We start from the raw sequence: 17398 nt of genomic DNA, 5'->3' as shown, positions 1-17398 counted from the left end.
ACGACCAACAGCTACGTAGGCGCAGAAGATACCGGTGAGTACTGCACCTACGACACCTGGGGAGGGGGGAGGCTAAAGTTAGGGGGACACCCACCAAACACCCCCACCCTCGCATTATACAACATACACACCAATGCAGTCACAAAAATCACAGTAACAACCCCCATCCCCCCGGAAGAATGCAAAGACAATGCGAAATTCGGGCAAACATTGTAATGTGCCAATATACATGTCATACAAAAATATACAGATATATATCTCAAAATCACTATTATTTACACATACAATCCGAGAAGTAGTGCAGATATGTACACAACAATGTCCGTGCACCAACAGTCCAAAAATGCATGGGCGAGGCCCACAATAGATATCTGACCAAAATCGGAGAGAACACTGCCGGGGCATCAGATAGAAACACTACAGGCACCTCAGGGGGAAGGGAAGGGGGGGCACCTCAGCCAGATGAATGCGAAGCCAGATCCACGACGGGGCTCCGTGCCCATTGATGTATCCTGGGGAGTGCAAAGCCACTGTCTCTCAAGTCACTACAGTGGGTGGTTTGCCCACTGTGCCATCCTGGGGAGTGCAAAGCCACAGTCTCTCAAGTCTCTACAGTGGATGGGTTGCCCACTGTGCCATCCTGGGGAGTGCAAAGCCACAGTCTCTCAAGTCTCTACAGTGGGTGGGTTGCCCACTGTGCCATCCTGCGGAGTGCAAAGCCACAGTCTCTCAAGTCTCTACAGTGGGTGGTTTGCCCACTGTGCCATCCTGGGGAGTGCAAAGCCACAGTCTCTCAAGTCTCTACAGTGGGTGGTTTGCCCACTGTGCCATCCTGGGGAGTGCAAAGCCACAGTCTCTCAAGTCTCTACAGTGGGTGGATTGCCCACTGCACCATCCTGGGGAGTGCAAAGCCACAGTCTCTCAAGTAGATGCAGGTCTCCACTGGTTATGGAGGGGGACTGGTGCCCAGACTGGATGAGTCTCCCCGTGAAAGTACCTGTCCTGTCACTGTCCCAGCTGCACATGGGATAAGGATGCCTGATGTGGCGGTCCATTCATTCCTACACGGTGCATGCCCTGTTCAGCGTTGCTTTGCCATGGCCGTCTATGGACTGTTCATCGGTGCTTTGCCATGGCGGTCTTTGCCCTGTTCAGCGGTGCTTTGACATGGCGGTTTTGGACTGTTCAGCGGTGCTTTGCCATGGCTGTCTTTGCCCTGTTCAACGGTGCTTTGACATGGCGGTTCTGGACTGTTCAGCTGTGCTTTGCCATGGCGGTCTATGGACTGTTCAGCGGTGCTTTGCCATGGCGGTTCTGATACGGACATTGGTGTGTGGCATGACGATCTCTACAATGGGCATTGGTGTGTGGCATGACGATCTCTACAATGGGCATTGGTGTGTGGCATGACGTTCCATCATTGCCCAGCGGGGCTGTGACATCCTGGCCCCTCATGGGCTGTGACTCTGGCGGTGGTCTCTGGACCAGTGATGATACTTGGGCCCTCCTGGGCTGTGTCACCCCGGCGGTGGTCTCCTGACCAGTAACAATACTTGTGCCCTCCTGGGCTGTGACTCCGGGGGTGGTCTCTGGACCAGTGACGATACTTGGGCCCTCCTGGGCTGTGACTCTGGCGGTGGTCTCTGGACCAGTGACGATACTTGGGCCCTCCTGGGCTGTGACTCTGGCGGTGGTCTCTGGACCAGTGACGATACTTGGGCCCTCCTGGATTGTGACTCCGGCAGTGGTCTCCTGAGCAGTAACGATACTTGTGCCCTCCTGGGCTGTGACTCCGGCGGTGGTCTCTGGACCAGTGACGATACTTGGGCCCTCCTGGGCTGTGACTCTGGCGGTGGTCTCTGGACCAGTGACGACGGTGCTGGTGGTTGTGTCTGGACCGCCGGAAATGATGGCGCACTTCTCCGCCATGACACTCACAACAGGCTGGGCAGACTTCCTCTGGACCTTCCCCCCCTTTTTTGGAGTTACAGCTGACTCACCAATCGCCTTCGATCCCATGTCACTTGTTGTCCCACCAGGAGTCTTAAGACGGTCCCGTCGTCCACTCTCCAATTTCAGACCCTTTACAGTGGGTGGGCTGCCAGTGCCTTGGCTCCGGGTCCTACTGCCTGCCCTGGTGGCCGGTGCACTCCAAAAACCTGGAACACGCACCACTGGTACTGGAGGCTTTTTGGCTGAGGCGCTACGACGGGACTGATGAATTGGAGGGGGGGCAAAAAGGTCAATTTGACATAGGGACAGTTTCTGACGGACACTGGGATGGGTAGCTGGAGGGGGTCTGGGAGTGGAGGAAGAGGAGGTGGTTGTAGGAGGTGTCACTTTAGGTGTTTTGGGTGCAGGTGCAGGTGCTGGAGGCTGTCGTGAGGTGGATGGATGTTGGGTGAGTGATTGCCGGCGTTTGTGTACTTTGGGAGGGGGCGTCCCAGACACATTGGGAGAGGACACAGGGGACGTGTAAATGGCAATGGAGGTGGTGAGTGCAGGTGAGCGGCTTGCGGTGCTGGGTGTCCTGGTGCGAGTCCTAGTGCCTGTAGATGTGGTGCATGCAGGTGTGTGTGTAGACGAGACTGGGAGGGAGAAGGGAGAAGAGGAGGAGGGGACACAGTGGAGACAGTGGATGTTGCTGTGTCTGTATGTGGGTGAGGCTTGCGTGAGTGCCTGTGGTGTGTGTTGTGCCTATGTTTGCTTGAGATACTTGTGTGTGCTGACTTGTGTGCATGCTGGTCTGTAGGTGTGCTTGGGATGGGCTGGGGTACAGGAGATTGGGTCTGGGTGGAGGAAGTTGGAGGGGGGAGGCTAGAGACAGGGACAATGGCTGCCATCAGTGCTGAGGCCAGAGATTGCAGGGTTCGCTGAAGGACAGCCTGACCAGAATGAATGCCCTCCAGGAATGCATTACCGTGTTGCAACTCCCTTTCTACACCCTGGATGGCATTCACAATGGTAGACTGCCCAACAGTGAGTGAACTGAGGAGGTCAATGGCCTCCTCACTGAGGGCAGCAGAGGTGACTGGGGCAGGGCCTGAGGTGCCTGGGGCGAAGGTGATGCCCACCCTCCTGGGTGAGCGGGCACAGGGCGAACGCTGAGGGGCTGCTGGGAGGGCGGTGCTGATAGGGGAGGTGGCGGCTGTACCTGTAGAAGTTGGGCGCACAGATGGTGCCGCCAGCACAGGGGAGCTCCCATCGGCGGACGAGTCCGTGTCGCTGGTTGGTGATCCGGTGGCCGACGTGAAGCTCCCCTCGCCCTCCGTCCCACTGGTGCATTCAGAGTCTGTGGTGTGGCCCTCCATGGCCATGTGGGATGCAGCTCTCTCGTGCTCCGGTGCCACTGTACCTCCGCCTGATGATGCTGATGTTCAAAAGGGGCGGGAGAGCAGGAAAAGGGGGGGGAGACAGAACAAAGAGAGTTTTAGTGCATGGCATGCCGCTACCATTGGCGGGCAAGACAGACGCAGCAGCCCCCTGCATTACGCTGTGCTCCTGACCTCTGCACATGCAATTTCTGGGATATGGCCTACATGGCAATGGTGGAAATCTGCGCACATGGATGCCACAGGGGCAACTATACCTCAACTTGGCACTCTGCTGTGGTGGGGTTGAGTGCCACATGGCCAACATTACGGAGGGGCCTTGCCTACCTAACTCGCCCTAGCCTAGGGACACCCACAGCCCACCTCCCCCACCCAGACCCCTCCACTGCACGCAAAGTCCGCAGAATGAGGTTGTACTCACCCCCTTGTGTCTGCTGTGATGTCCTCAAGCGCCCATCCAACTCCGGGTAGGCCACCGCCAGGATCCGGAACATCAGGGGGGTCATGGTGCGACGGGCACCCCTCCCACGTTGGGAGGCCCTCCCCAGCTGAGCCTCCACTGTCTTCTTGCTGCAGCGGCGAATGTCCTCCCATCTCTTACGGCAGTGGGTGCCCTGTCTCTGGTGGGCCCCCACGGTCCGGACCTCCTTAGCGATGGCACGCCAAATGTCCTTCTTCTGGTGGGCGCTGACCTACATGACATGCACAAGGGAAGAGGAACAGTCATTACCAACTGCACCGTCAATGTGAGTGGCCCCCTCCCTACTCTGGCCATGTGGCCCATTCATTCCCATGCATTAATGTTCTATGAACTCTGGCCCCTTCCCTCTTCCACCCAGCCCTCTCCACCCAGGCCTAGCCCATACAACGTGCTCCATGTGTACTAACCTGTTGGTCTGGAGGACCGTAGAGTAGCATGTACTGGGGGAGGACCGCATCCACATGTTTCTCCAACTCCTGTGCAGTGAAGGCAGGGGCCCTTTCCCCAGACGCAGCAGCCATCGTCACTTCCAGACTGAGGTCACAGCAGCACTAGCAGTGTAGGTCCTCTCCTGTCGAAGGTCAGGTATCTAGTGATTGAACAGATAGAAAATGGCGGTGACGTTCGCGGCGGTGCGCATCATCACCGCCGGCGCACCTGTTCATTGGCTCCTGGGGGAAACATCCTGAACAACTAGGTCTAAACCACTACTTGCCTGAACCACTACGGCTAAACAACTAAAAAGTCTCTACAACTAAGTACTGAACAACTACTGTCTAAACAACAATTGTGCCTGAATAACAATTGCCTGAACAACTAATTTTAAGGTAAGATTTTCTTTTTGTTTTTTATGGTTTATTAGTTGTTTAGAATATATATATATATATATTAGTTGTTCAGGCAATTGTTATTCAGGCACAATTGTTATTTAGACAGTAGTTGTTCAGTACTTAGTTGTAGAGACTTTTTAGTTGTTTAGCAGTAGTGGTTTAGGCTATAGTTGTTTAGGACCTAGTTGTTCTGTCACATATTTGCTCCTGGGACCCATAGGGTCCAATGTTAACCAATGCAGCATTGCGCCGCGGTCTACGACCGCCTACCGCAACGGTGTGCAACGCCAGTGCATTTACCCCACAATCCCATTGTTCCAGGTTAGAGGTCAGGCAGCCGCCATTTCAGGGGCCCACATGGCTTCATTTACTACTGCGTCACACATAGCTAGGCCTATACTCAACACACATACAGGAAGGTTTTTTTGTCTGGTGTAGTCTTGTGTGTAACTGTGGGTACATACCTGGAGGAATAGTGACTGGTTCTTCGCTGTTGTCCTTCTTAGGCACCGTCAGCTGGGACATATGAGAAGATGGCGGAATCCTCCGGTGTACCAACCGCTGGTGGCCCTGTTGACTATGGAAGAAAGACATGTCATCATCACCTACAGGTTTGACCGTGCCACAATCCAGGAACTATGTACCCAGTTGGAGCCAGACCTGATGTCACCAATCCGCCATCCGACTGGAATCCCCCCTGACGTGCAGGTGCTGTCAGTGCTCCATTTCCTTGCAAGTGGCTCTTTTCAGACCACAGTGGCCATGGCATCAGGGATGTCCCAGCCTATGTTTTCCAACGTCTTGTCCAGAGTGTTGTCTGCCCTGCTGAAACACGTAAGGAGATACATCATATTCCCTCAGGTGGAGGATTTGCCTACAGTGAAAGGTGACTTCTATGCCCTTGGACATATCCCCAACGTCATAGGTGCCATTGATGGGACCCATGTAGCTCTGGTCCCCCCGCAGGAGTGAACAGGTGTACAGGAACAGGAAGAGTTATCATTCGATGAATGTCCAGATGGTCTGTTTGGCAGACCAGTACATCTCGCAGGTAAATGCAATGTTCCCTGGCTCTGTGCATGATGCCTACATCCTGCGGAATAGCACCATCCCTGAAATGATGGGTCAACTCCAGAGGCACTGTGTATGGCTATTGGGGGACTCTGGTTACCCCAACCTTTCCTGGCTATTGACCCCAGTGAGGAATCCCAGGACCAGGGCAGAGGAACGGTACAATGATGCCCATGGGCGGACTAGGAGGGTAATCGAACGCACCTTCGGCCTTCTTAATGCCAGGTTCAGGTACCTCCACATGACAGGTGGATCCCTATTCTACTCACCGAAGAAGGTGTGCGACATCATCGTCGCCTTCTCCATGCTCCATAATTTGGCATTGCGACGCCAGGTGCCTTTTCTGCAGGAGGATGATCCAGATGACGGTGTTGTGGCAGCTGTGGAGCCTGTGGAGCCTGTGGACAGTGATGAGGATGAAGCTGAGGATGAAGAAAACGACAACAGGGAGTCAGTCATACACCAATATTTCCAGTGACACACAGGTGAGAACATTTGCTGGTTTAACATTACATTAACTTTCACACGTCTACCTCTATCCTGTACCTACATTTCACTCACTATTTGTTAATTGAGTTGTACCCTTCCATTTCAGATTCACAAGTGTGGTAACCTACGTGTCAACTGCTTGCATCCTTGAAGAGCTTGTGATGTGTGACATTGGTATGTTAGCCTTACAATGGGTAACCCATTATGACACTGTAATTGATAATACAAAGTTCCAAATCATAGACTGACTCCAGATTTTTTTGTGTTTCAAGGGTGTTTTTTTAAGTGCTCAAAAAATGAAGGGGGGTTGTTAAATGGGGATGGGTGATGGTGGAGGAATGTCCATGGCAGAGTCCAGTCTATTAGTCTCACAGGTGCACTGCTCATCTGGGCATTGGAAGTGGAGCTGGGGCAGTTCCAATCTGGACAGGGTGACAAAGTGGGACAGTGGGGGGACAATCAGGGTGGTCTCATTTCCTGGCGGGGGTCTTGCCATCTTGCTCTGTCCTGTTCCTGGATCTCAGGGCCCGCTTGCTTGGTGGTTGTCCGTCTGCCGGGGGTGGGGTGCTGGTGTGGTGGTCCTGTGGCGGGGCGTCCTGTCCACTAGCGCCGGAGGAGGTGGTGGGCAGTTCGTCGTCCTGGTTAGTGTCAGGGGCCCCTTGGAGTGCCACGGTGTCCCTCAAGGTCTTTTGAATGTCCGTCAGCACCCCTACGATGGTGCCCAGGGCGGAGCCGATGGTCCTGAGCTCCTCCCTGAACCCCAAATACTGCTCCTCCTGCAGACGCAGGGTCTCCTGCAACTTGTCCAGGACCGTCACCATCGTCTCCTGGGAGTGGTGGTATGCTCCAATGATGGAGGAGAGGGCCTCGTGGAGAGTTGGTTCCCTTGGCCTGTCCTCCCTCTGTCGCACAGCAGCCCTCCCAGTTCCCCGGTGTTCGTGTGCCTCCGTCCCCTGGACTGTGTGCCCACTACCACTGCCCCCAGGTCCCTGTTGTTGTTGGGGTGGTGGGTTAGCTTGGGTGCCCTGTAGTGGTGGACACACCGCTGATTGACCTGTCCTGGGTAGGGAGGTTTGGGCCCGCTGGGTGGGTGCTGTGCTGGTGCTACCAGAGGGTGTAAGCTCGGTGTTGGGCTGTGGCTGGGCAAGGGGAACCGACTGTCCTGAGGCCCACGATGGTCCGGGCTGGTCATCAAGATCCAGTGGGGCAGAGCTGCTGTCGTCACTGTGGGCCTCTTCTGGGGGTGGAGTGGTGTTGTCTGGACCCTCTGGTGTGGTGACGTTCCTTCGGGTTCGTGCAGGGGTATAAGAACATGATTATTGCATGTGTGTGTTTCATGGTGTGCAATGGTTGGGTGTGCGTGAACCCCAGTGCAGGCATTCCTGTGTGGGGGCTTGTGTGGTGATGGTTGGGGGGGTGTTCTGGGTATGTGCAGTGGGCATGCTTTAGTGAGGGGTGTCCATGCTTAGTTGTGTCATGCAGGGCTTGTTGTTGGGATGGGTGGTTGGTGTCATGGGTAGATTAGTGAGGATTTGGGGTGATAGGGGAGGGTGTGAGGGTGGGGATGTGATAGCATGCAGGTAGGGTGGGGGATGTGATAGTTAAGATTTGACTTACCAGTGTCCCATCCTCCTCTGACTCCTCCGAGGCCCTCTGGATGCAAGATGGTCAAGACTTGCTCCTCCCATGTTGTTAGTTGTGGGGGAGGAGGTAGGGGTCCGCCGCCAGTCCGCTGCACCGTGATGTTGTGCCTGGAGACCGTGGAACGCACCTTCCCCCGTAGGTCGTTCCACCTCTTCCTGATGTCCTCCCTATTTCTTGGGTGCTGTCCCACGGCGTTCACCCTGTCCACTATTCTGTGCCATAGCTCCATCTTCCTGGCTATTGATGCGTGCTGTACCTGTGAGCCAAATAGCTGTGGCTCTACCCGTACGATTTCCTCCACCATGACCCTGAGCTCCTCCTCAGAGAAGCGGGGGTGTCTTTGGCGTGACATGGGGTGGTGTGTGTGATGTGTGGGGTGGTGTATGTGTTGATGAGTGTGGTGAGTGTAGTGGTATGTGGTGTTTTGTGCGTGGATGTTGTGTGGGTGATGGTGTTGTGTGCCTCTGTGTGATCGGGTTGTCAATAGCTGTGCTCTCTCTCTGGCCTTCTCTCAGAATTTCTGGTTGTAGGGGTTTGTGGGTGATGTGGGTGTGTATTTTATATTGTGTTGGGTGTGTTGGAGTGGTGTGTGTATATGTCTCAGGTGTGTGTATTTGTAATTGTCCAATGTGGCGGTGTTTTGGAGATGTGTGTGTATTTTGAGCGCGGCGGTGTGTACCGCCAATGGAATACCGCGGTTGAAAGACCGCCACGTGGATTCGTGGGTCGTAATAGCATGGGCGTGTTTCTGTTGGCATGGAGGTGGAGGATTTGTTTCCGCATGTTTATCGCTGACCTTTGTTGTGGCGGTGTTGTGGGTGTCTGAATTTCGGCGGATTCCGTGATGTGTGTCATAATAGCTGTGGCGGTCTACCGCGGCGGTGTATTGGCGGTCTTCTGCACGGCGGTAAGCGCCTTATACCGCCAATGTTGTAATGACCCCCTTTGTCTTTTAGGTGAAGACTTTGATGACCCTGAGACTTCCTAACAGGAGACAAGCTAACAAGCCCTCGGAGATCGCTTGTGGTGAGAAGGCAAAGTCCTTTCAGGAAGCAGCAGGCTGCAGGCAACAAGCAGAAGAGCAGTCCTTCCAGAAAAGCAGTCCAGTTGAGTCCTTTGGGCAGCACTGCAGTCCTTCTGACAGAGCCCAGTTGTAGGTCCAGAAGTGTCTGATTTTAGGGGGGTTACAGACCCAGTATATACACCCAAATGTGCCTTTTGAAGAGAAGGAGACTTTAAAGAGTAGTTTTTAAGTGCTATTCCGCTTTCAACCCAGGCGGTCAGTGGGGGCTCCTACACCCTCCTGCCCAGGAAGACCAATGAGTATGCAGATGAATGCAGATGCATCTGAGTGTCCTTGTGTTTATAGCTGTCTCTGTGGAATGCACAAGGGGAGCTGTCAACCAGTACAGATCGGATGTGGATTAGAGACAGGCTGTGAGGCACAGAGAGCAGTAAGTGAAGAGGAATGCCTACTTTTTTAAAGTGTAATTTCTAAAATAGTAATGTTAAATCCAAATTCACCAGTAAGCAGGATTTTTCACTACGATTTCAACTATACTAAATATGATAATGCCATTCTTTTCAGAGCAGAAATTCCCACTTAAGAGTATATGAAGGAATTTCCAATGCTGGCCTATGAAAGGAGCAGGCTTCACAATTGTGAAAAACAACTTTGAGAGTTTTTCACTACCAGGACATGCGAAACTTACACGTACATCTCTTACCTATCACTTACATAGCACCTAGGCCTATGGCCCAACAAATTTTCCCATAGACACAGAATGGGTAGAACCCTTTGCTACATCTAGCCCCTAGTGCCTTCCTTAGTGGTGACATATGTAATAAAAGGGGAGTTTAAGGCTTGGCAAGTAGTTTTAAATGTCAGGTTGAAGTGGAAGTGAAACTGCGCACACAGGCCTTGCAATGGTAGGACTGAGACAAGGTTAAGGGGCTACTTATGTGGGTGCACAATCTGTGCTGCAGACACACTAGTGACATTTAATCTACAAGCCCTGGGCATATGTAGTGCACTTTACTAGATTAAATATGCCAATTGAGTAAGAGCCAATGTTTACCATGTGTTAGGGAAAGAGCACATGCACCTTAGCACTGGTTAGCAATGGTAAAGTGCCCAGAGTACGAAAGCCAACAAACACGGGGTCAGAAAAAGAGGAGGAGGAAGGCAAAAGGTTTGGGGTGACCCTTCAGAGAAGGCCCTTTTCCAACAGTCATCAAAGCCACATTGCCTGCTTGTCCGAGGGTTATACAGTTATACAGCTCCCACCTAAACTTTGGAAGTACTCATATTCCCCTGCTTCTTTTGCAAAATGGATGCAGTATATATATATATATATATATATATATATATATATATATATATATATATATATATATATTAGACCTGGCATCCTTGGCATGGTCTCCCATGTCTTTTTTGCCTCTGCTTCCTATGTTTTGACTGTGTGCTGGACTTTGTTTTAGCTGGTTTTGGTACTCTGGGGTCTTACCACTGCTGACCAGTGACAAAGTGCATGTGCTCTCTGTGTAAACTGTATGTGGAATTGGCTTTTCCATGATTGGCTTAGTTGATTTACTAGTAAGTCCCTAGCAAAGTGCACCAGAGGTGCCCAGGGCCTGTAAATCAAATGCTATTAGTGGGCCTGCAGCACATGAGTAGCCCCGTAAACATGGCTCAGACCTGCCACTGCAGGCCCAAACCTTCCCTTTTCATACATGGAAAGCACCCCTAAGGTAGGCCCTAGGTAGCCCCATGGCAGGGTGCATTGTATGTTAAAGGTAAGACAGACATGCACTGGTGTGTTTTTACATGTCCTAACAATGAAATACTGCCAAATTCTGTTTTCACTGTTGCAAGGCCTATCTCTCATAGGTAAACATGGAGGCTACCTTTAATTAACTTTTAAGTTCACTTTCCCTTTAGGAGTAGATTGAGAAAAGGAGTTTGGGAACTCTGAGCTTACAGTTTGAAAATACAACTTTTGATATGGTTGGTTTTTAGATTGCCAGTTTGCAATGCCACTTTTAGAAAGTGGGCATTTTCTTGCTTAAACCATTTTGTGACTCTGCCTGCTTGTGTATTCAGACTGGGTCAGACTGACAGTTGGGCTGTTTGTGAATCTCTACTAGACAGTGACACAAAGGGAGCTGGGGTATAGCCTGTATATCTTGATGAGTCTTCTGGGCTGGAGTGGAGGGAGGAGCTGACACTTACACCCAAAAGGGCTGTGCCTGCACTCACACAATGCAGACTCCCACACCCTGGTGTGTGTCTGGAGCCAGGCCTGAGCAAGGCAGGATCTTGTCAACAACAGAGACTTTCCTTTGAAGTTTGCCAACATCAAAGGCATAAGGGGATATAAGTAGTGGACCCAGAACCCCTGATTTTTAGATTACTTCTGGAGTCGAAAGGAACCTCTGCCAAGGAGAAGAGCTGAAGAGCTGTAGGAGGAGTACTGTGCCTTTGCCTGTGACTGAGCTTTGCTGGGTTGGCCTTCAGTTGCCGCTTCTGCCTGAAAGAGGACAAAGACTGGACTTTGTGGTATATTCATACATGTGAAGTGTCTCCCAGGTCTTGGACTGAGCTTGCCTCCTGTTTTGAAGTCTCAGAGTCATCAAAGAATTTCTCTGCTATCATCTGGACTTTTTTTGCTGAGACTCCTACCCTGCCAAGTGGTGCCCTATGCAGTCCCTGAGCCCTTGAAAAATGAAGCTGGTGGAACCAAGACTGAAATACACCCACAGGAGCCGTGTGGGTAAAACTTTGACACACCACCTGCAATGCAGCTATACAAATGACGCATCACCTGCATCGCGGCTGAGGAATCGATGCACCACCTGCATTGCGACTGGGTAATCGGCATCTCGGCTGAAGAAATGAGGCAACGCCTGCTTGCGGCTGCTGAAATCGACGCAGTGTGCAGCCAGATTTTGCACCTATCACTGAGTGTCAAAATCAACGTGAGCCTACCCGGACCCTAGGTGCCCATCTGGAAATTGACATATTGCTCTCTTGGGGGAAAGCATCACTTTACCTACCCGAGAAGAAACGATGCACAAATGAGGCAACGCCTGCTTGCGGCTGCTGAAATCGACTCAGTGTGCTGCCAGATTTTGCACCTGTCACTGAGTGTCAAAATCAACGTGAACCTGCCCGGACCCTAGGTGCCCATCTGGAAATTGACGTATTGCTCTCTTGGGGGAGAGCATCACCTTACCTACCCGAGAAGAAACAATGCACTGGCTCACTTGCAAGTAAGCAACCGACACATCGCTGACTTTTTTGATGCATGCTCACCCATGCGGCTTTATTTTTGATGCAAACCAGGTACTTTGTGTAACATCAACGCATCCATTGTTTTCTACGAGTAAGAATCCTTTTAATTTAAAAATTCAAATCTTTACATGTGTATGTTGGATTTTTGTCGTTTTGGTCTTGTTTGATTTAGATAAATATTGGCTATTTTTCTAAACTGGTGTGATTTCCATTTGCAGTGTTTTCACTGTATTACTGTGTGTGTTGGTTCAAATACTTTACACATTGCCTTTGAGATAAGCCTGACTGCTTGTCCCAGGCTACCAAGGGGGTGAGCAGGGGCTATCTTAAGTGTGTATCTCTATTGGCCTGACTAGAGTGAAGGTCCCTGCTTGGACAGAGTGCATAAAGACTGACAACCAGTAAACAAGGCCGTGTGTACGGCCGAAACACATCATGGAGGGTGATTAAAAGTTTGAGATCAACTTCACGACAGAGTGAGTGCTTTTTTACGATTTTGAACTTCTGATATTTTTGACCAGCTTGCTTGTCTAGCCTTGCACTCCACCCCTCTTGGGAGCTGGACTGACGTACCAGCAGGACTGTGGATATGTGTGTATATATATATATAGAGCTGATAACTTTGTTTGCCAAATATGATGCTTGCCTGATCAGCTGTCTAGAAAGTTTCAGGATGATCCATCCGGGGGTGTTGGGAAAAAGGGGGGGTCCCAAAATGCTAATTCCCCATTCATTTTTCTATAGGAAAAATTGAATAGCGATAGCTCCGAAACTACTGAACAGAATTACACCAAATGTGGCAGAAAGGTAGTTCCTTGTGCAGAAAGTGATCTTTGTTTGTTTTGGTGTAAATCCTTTCAGTACTTTTTGAGAAATTGGGGGAAAACTAATTTGTATATCTAGGGATGTGAAGGATTCGTGACTCCTCCCAATCTTGTACTAAGGTCTGATTGGCTGCCAACACTTGAACTGGGAAGTGTTGGCAGCCATCTTGGAACTCGGTTCAGATGAGTCTGAAAAAAATGTAAAATAAAAGAAAAGGAGCCAGGGTACAGATACCCTGACCCCTTATATTTGGTTATGAGGTCCCAGAGGGACCCCATAGGGGCTAAAAAATATTTTTTGAAAATTTTTGCCGTGCTTCGCGGCAGATCCATAGATCCAGCAAAAACATTTTTTTAAAAACAAAGCATGGACTCCCGTGGTCATCTTCTTGGAGCCCCCTGTGGACCAAATCCCAGGGGCATTGATTCAATGTAACGGGGAGGCCGTCCACACCTGACCCTGGGAATTCACACCTCCCTGGTGTGATGCATAATATATGTGCAGGGAGGGCTAAGCTGCCCCCTGTGACCCAGGGACCACCACCTCCCCAGGGCTTAAATTTGTTGTGATGCAGGGAGGGCTGTCTGGCCCCCCACAATCCCGGGGACTGCTTCCCAGGCGCTCTAATGAAAATGTGAAGGCGATCTGCTTCACACCCCTGCGTGGCCCCCCTCATGAAGCTATTGATGGCCCTAAGGACCACCACTCCCCAGGCCCGGCTCCTGCTATGTCCAGTGATGCCCATCCCTGGGACATAGCTTTTTACTTTTGTTTGGTGGGAGCTGACTGCTCCTGCCAAACAAAAGCCATCAATTCTGCTTTCTGACAGCAGGACCTGTCAAGCAGGTCCCTCTATCAGAAAGCGGAGTTTTCATCTCTGTTTCCTCCATGCAGATATAATTGCAGGGAACAGAGATGAAAACATTGCTCCAGGAACCACGGAGCTGCTACTTAAAACAGCTCCTGTAGCAGCTCTGTGGTTCCTGGAGCAATGCTGACTCCCGCAAGAGGTGGAGCCAGCTGGGATTACGGGGGGCCTTCAGGCTCACCCAACAGTCCCAGCTTGCGTAAAGTGCATTAATTAGAGATTTGTAATGACAGGTAAAACCTACCTGTTCTATATTAGGATTTTTACTCATAAACTGCAAGTAACAAAAGGAACTATACAGCAAAAGCAGTAATCCTCTGGCCTATATACATTATATGCACTTTGTGATCTCCATTGTACACGTTCATTGCAGCAGGCATATTAACCCTCTCTGCTATCTTACGTTCCGCAAGACAAAACTCCGATCTTTGTCCAGACAGAAAGTTAATCACCAGAGTTATCTTGACATCTTTATATCTTGCTGGAGCCAAGGAATGGGCAGCAGGTGCGTTTAAAACCATAATATACGTGCAAACACGGTGCCCCTACCCAAAGTCGGCACCAGGTGTGGTGGCACGAGTTGACCCCTCTAGAGCCGAAACTGATTAAACAAGAAAAAAGGCAGAAACAAGGGGCAGAGAGGATCAGAAAGGAGAAACAGAGGGCAGAAATGAAGAGGAAGTCAGAAACAGAGGGCAAGATCACGCAGGGTTGGATGATTATAGGGGGTTGGTCGCAGAGCCTGGCTGTGCGCGACAGTGGTTGGATTAATGTATAGGTATTAAAATAACTTTACATTTAAAAAAACGTAGAAATTCACAGCAAAAAACAAGGGTTACAGGGACCTTATAGTTAGAAAATAGAATTAAAAAAAAAACACAGAAATTCACTTAAAAACCATAGTTACCGGGACGTTATAATTAGGCTCACATTTTAAATGTACGAAATCATAGAAATTCACCAGTTAGAGGTATCTCAAGTAACTATAACTTCTGTCCTAAGGTAACTATAACTCACACTCTCGCTATGTACTGCTAATTACCCCAGATGTTACAGCACTCATGACAGCTTCTATAACATAATTACAAATATAAATGAAACACTACCACTCAAATTATTGAAGACAAAACTCTGCATGGCGAGGGCATAAGTTATAGTTACCTTGGGAAAAAGTTACATTGTCAATGTTTGAATTATTTGTCTCTCATCTATACTCTCATTTAAATTTATATTTTCTCCACTTCCACCAGCGAAGGCTCTCAATTTCACAAGTACTGGTATCTCTTCATTCATTAAGTTAGAAGGTGTTCCTTTCCCATCTTTTATCATTTTGGTGGATTCAGCTAGAAAAATTTGAAAACTTTAATCTGCTAGTGAAATTGTACAGTTCTGTTCTCATGTGAAGAATGTTCATGTTGACGTCAATGATAAACCACAATTCAGTATTTTTCTTTATACATTTGTCAGTTCCACAGAAGAGATATTTATCACTATACCTTTTTAAAATTTTCATTACAATATTTGTTTCCTTCTGGTCCAATTTCTTTTCTTTATTGCATGTTGACTGGCATCTCTTTATTTTCCCCTTTATTGTTCTAAATCTCTTTTGCCGTTGGTGCTTCTAATTGCTGTACCCCATACCCTTTGTTTTGTGTTCATGTAGAACAATCTATTTGTTCTTCAAAATGTAATTCTATTTATGGTGTTTCATCTGCTGAGAAACATGGATTCAAGCTCTCCTACAACTCCTTAGTATTACTCTTTTCCTGAACATTTTGTCCAGCTGACGTCAGGGTGCAAAATTAATAAAAAATGTATGCATAAATGCAGGTTGTACCATGCATGTAGTCTATTTTGTCCTGACTATATTGTCACTCTTTTTTTAACCACACATCTTTTCTTTATACATTTCCTGATTATTTTCCATTTTCTAAGGTATTGTTTGACTTCTTTTGTACACACACTACTAAATACTACGCAATAATTTATATAGAATGGCAGATGGAACATACCATGGGTGACGTTGTGACACCCAAAAATATCAAGTGAGTGTAAACATGTTGTTCTGTTTTAAACACCTTACTTTTGCCCAAGGCAAAGTCATTTTTGAGACACTGATGAACCAATAAAACCCTGTAAAATAATTATGATAACCCAATAAAATATTTATCAAGAATATAACTCCTGTGTGCTTCCAAGGGAGCCGGCAGTGCTCATTGGTGTCTGCTCGCTCCCGCAGGCAGACATGATGTGTGTATGACCGACTCCTGCTCCTCCCAGACATGGGCACACATGAGCACGGGGAGTAGGGAGGATGGACCACATGGTGGGATTGTGGCGTCACTGCCCCCGGTGTCCATGTTGCTCTGGGCCATGCGTGAGGTCCTGGGTTCCTTCTGCCTCCTGCAGGGAATGCTCGATGGCAATCCCTACTCTCTAGCACTTCAGGAAAGCACACTAGTGCTTCCTCATATCGGTACGCACTTGGGGGGTGTGGGATGGAATTTGACTGGGGGACAGGGTCCCCTGGCGAAGTAGAAGAACGCAGATGTGGCCCCACACTTACCCTCTTTCCCAGCAAATAACCAAAATAGCTTCTTTGGACCATCTCTGGAGCCCACTGGGTAAATGATCAGATCGGCAGTCAAGCCCCACATGCTCCAAGGTAGGAATGTGGGTCACAGGTCACCAAACTTTAGAAAGCCACATTTGAATGATCCTGGGCTCATTTTGCTCCTGGTGGTAAGCTCTATCCACCAGGGGCAGTTGCAGCAAACCTCCTCACTTCTAAAGTGGTACACTCTTCAAAAAGCTGGTTTGCCTGGTTCCCTGCACCAGCTCTCCTCTTGATCTTTACTCCTGGGTGCAGAAAAGTCCAAGACTTTCCCCTAACTGGGCCTATAATGGGGTGTCACTATAGATAAAATAGTAAAGCACACTAACTTTTCCTAATAGTGTACACTACCCTTATAAGGCCTATCCCAGTTGAATTCCTAATCCTGCACAGTCTCCATTGCGCCAGGCTACCTGTGTAACCAGCCATGTCTCCCTTACCCTTGCTGCGTAGCAGTGGCCTTATCTTAAAAAGAGGATACTGGTGGCAAACACGTGCAGTCCATTTGCCTTGTGATTACTGTGGGTAAGACATCGGTAGTGAGACTCACCCACAGTGAAAAATACAAAAAACGGGTGATTACAAAAGCAGAAAATCTAGGCGTACTGCAGTGGCAGATCCCAGTGCAACATAGATCTTCAGCAGATTTATAGATCTTCAGCAGATTTGCAAATCCACAAAGGACCTACAAATTAACAGTTAGGATATTGTAATGTTTATCTGTTGGACCTAACATCCTTAATGTGTTGTTCTCTCAAATCTGTTACCTTCAATCCCCTGTTTTGTTTTTATTAGCATTAGGACTCTGTGCACGTTACCCTTGCCAACCATTGGTAAGGTGCTTGTGCTCTCTCCATGAAACATGGTAAAATTGACCTGTGCCAAATTGGTACCTTTATTTACTTATAGATCCTTAGTAAATGGTACTACATGAACACAGGATCTGT

This window comes from Pleurodeles waltl, chromosome 2_2, assembly GCF_031143425.1.
Source record: "Pleurodeles waltl isolate 20211129_DDA chromosome 2_2, aPleWal1.hap1.20221129, whole genome shotgun sequence".
Taxonomy (NCBI): Eukaryota; Metazoa; Chordata; class Amphibia; order Caudata; family Salamandridae; genus Pleurodeles; species Pleurodeles waltl.
The sequence above is the reverse complement of the archived record's forward strand: the minus strand, read 5'-3'. Positions refer to the sequence as shown.